Genomic DNA, 3,182 nt, shown 5'->3' on the forward strand with positions numbered 1-3,182 from the left:
GCCATAAACAAGTGCCAAAGTCATGCCTATTCTCATTTCAATCTCTTCGTTTTGCAATTTGGTGCCAGACATTTAGCCAAGTTGGAGAGGCATGGGAGTAAATGAATTCTGGTGTTAAATTTCAACTGAATGAAATGTTGGGACAGCTGACACGTCGTCACCGTAGACCACACGACACGTCACACGAGGCATGTGCCGCCGATCGATTCCTACACGCGTCAATGGGGTGTAATTCAACCACAATTTTGTGAGACATGTTTGAGAAACGACGCTTTTTGGTTTTCCTAGCAATCATTCAGGCCGTCGTCCTCCCTACAATTCAGTTCCCCCGCAGCGCCTTTCTCCTGCTTCGGTTCATTCTAGCGATTTGTGCAATTTTTATTCTTCATTACTTTTCCCTTCGACGCTATAAGCACGTCGAAAGACCAAAGCATAGGGAACGGATGGAATTCATAGGAATTAAGGGTGAGTCATGACTTCTCTTCCCTTATTTTCCTAATAATATCTTTTCTGCTTTCTACATTTAACACTCCTTTATTTGCTAGCGTCATCCCGACCAATGTCTCAAATTGCTGCGTTTTAAATGCACATGTGAAGAGAGGTCTGTTTGCCCATATCAGGAGCGCCAGCTTCATGTTCATTCAAATGCATATTTATTCCAACACTTTCTGTAAATCACGTTTACAACAGCTGCATGGGCAGAGAAGTAGATAGAGGAACGAATAAGCAGATAAACAGGTAAAAGAATCAATCAAATGATAACGCGGCACTTTATCATAAAAACTGTTCCGAATTAAATCACCCTGTGCACAGCATCAAAGCTTGGCATCAGTTTATATCAGCACGTTTTATTTCCAAATCCCTCTTTCTTTCCTAAAAATTTCAATCTCCTCATTTACTTTTTTTTCATTTTTAGCTAAACAATTATTGCTTTTTGCTTCCGCCGGTGAGGTCAACTCATCAATACTCTCATCTAAAGTGAGGGGGAGGGATTTACGTAAGAACCGAATTAGAAAGATTTATCAAGAACTAATATTTGCCAATTCCATAGCAATATTTAGGGGTGAGTTGCCAATTTTCTTCTCTCCATGCCCCAATCATCTTGATGGAACTTCACACTACATTTTACAAACACTAAATCAGCAGTGGATGTACTGGATCACGCTTAGTGGCTGAGTCATTTGCCCATTGTAGAACCACCGTAATAAGCTAAGCCACATTGGGCTAGATTAGGCTTAAGTAGGCCAGACCAGACTAAGCTATTTGCTCTATCATTTATACTTCGTAGCTGCTTTCATGCCCCATATACAAATATTGCTCTATTCGCCACTTAAAATGGGCTAGAAAGTTATTGAGGTAAAAGGAGTCTTTCCCACTTTGTCTCGCAGATATTAGGGTACAGTGAACACTGGTAAGGCCAAGCGATATGCTAGGACAGACGAAAGCGGTGGAAACCTCCTGTCTCCTCTTTCGTACGCAAATTCCAGTCCAATGTCACTTCTGTGAGTATCTCATTCTTTTCCTACTGCATTGCCTTTCACGTTATGCATCACCACACCTCATTCTGCATCATGTCTCGACTGCACCCAAAAGATTTCGATAGTCAGATGCATTTACATGCACTTACCTTCCTAATTTGCATTTCATTGAGGTCAGAACTCCTTCCTACTTCACCTCCTGCTTGGTTTTCTCATTTTGACATCTTCCGAAACCAAATCAACTTTCCTCTCATCTCCTTCTTCTGCGTCATTCATCGCCAATGTCATTATGGTGAGTTTGATTTACTTTTGTGTTGTATGTGTCTGCTTCCCCCTTGTCCACTTGCCAGACTCAATACAGATTAGAAAACTCTGCACTTTACTAATAACTGTCTTTTGTCACTCATCGTCTCTTGCCCCTCACTGTGACGGAATTTAGGTTTCCTATTTCTTTCTCCTGCTTTAGCACATCTTAGACCCCACCTGTTCATTCTCTCCTCCTAATATACTCTTGAGAGGGAAGGTGAGTAACTAGATACGATGATAGATTGCAATTCTTTCGATAGTCGAACTTATGCTTACGCCATTGCCCATGTCTATCCTTTGTCCTTTTAGACAGTCGATATACCTGGTCCTTCACAGAAATTAGTATGAATGCACACCTCCATCCTAGTCGTTAGTCTAAGGATGCTCCGTTTGTGTGTGCACGAGTTGGTAACCCGTTAGCATTGTGCATTGAACTCCTCTGCCCTATTTGCTTGCCTCATTGTTTACCATTTAGACAGTCAGACCAAATTGTGCATTACAAAAACGAGAAAGAATGCATGTTCCTCTGTTTGTTGCTTCTTGTTAGTCAAAAATTTTTGTGCAGCTGTACATTTTTATGCGTATACGCATGTGCACTCATCTTCTTTTCCCCTTTAAACTCTTCTGGTCGACCAGTTATCCAGCTTCACTTCGCATCTGGTAAAAACTTGTTCGTTATTTAAATTGGTTATTGGTTGAATTGCACATTGAGCTATTGGTTTTTAATTTGATAATTAATTTTCTGTCTTTTTCTCATCCTTGTCGAGGTTGCAGCTACTAAAACTGCCCTCCAATCCATCCACTGCCCCTCTCCGGAGAGACATGGATGCTGAATGGCAGGAAGAAAAAGGAGCAAATGTGACAGGAAATTGTAGTCTTGTAACTGCAAAGAATTATCTAGAGGAGAAAAAAAAGAGAATGAAGAAAGACGTTATGGGGATGAAGAGTGATGAAAAGCAGCAGGGAAAATAGGGAAAAATTGTGGTCCGGGTCACCGAAAATTGGAGAAATCAGAGCCACCATCGACAGTAAAACCCGACTAAAAATACAGTTATCCATATGGGAAGAGTGAATATAGTATGACATCCTAGGTCAGGAAACCTGAATAATAAAATTTCCTATATGTATGGAATTGCGTTAAGGCGTAATTCTTAGATCCGATTTCCTACGTAGCACTAAAGCAGTCCTGAATTTTGCGGAAGTCAACTTTTCCATCCACTAAGAATTCAATGTAGATATTTCCCGATCAGGAGTATCCTTCATTTGCACTACTGGTTCATACCCCAGTAGTTTGCTTGGGCCTGACGTGATAGTGCTACTTATTGTCAAACCGGAAAAAATGCTCATGTAGGAAAGTCGGAACATTAAATGCACGTGAAAGCTGTACGTGGAAGTATT

The sequence above is a fragment of the Echinococcus granulosus genome, assembly GCF_000524195.1.
Source record: "Echinococcus granulosus chromosome Unknown EG_S00100, whole genome shotgun sequence".
Taxonomy (NCBI): domain Eukaryota; kingdom Metazoa; phylum Platyhelminthes; class Cestoda; order Cyclophyllidea; family Taeniidae; genus Echinococcus; species Echinococcus granulosus.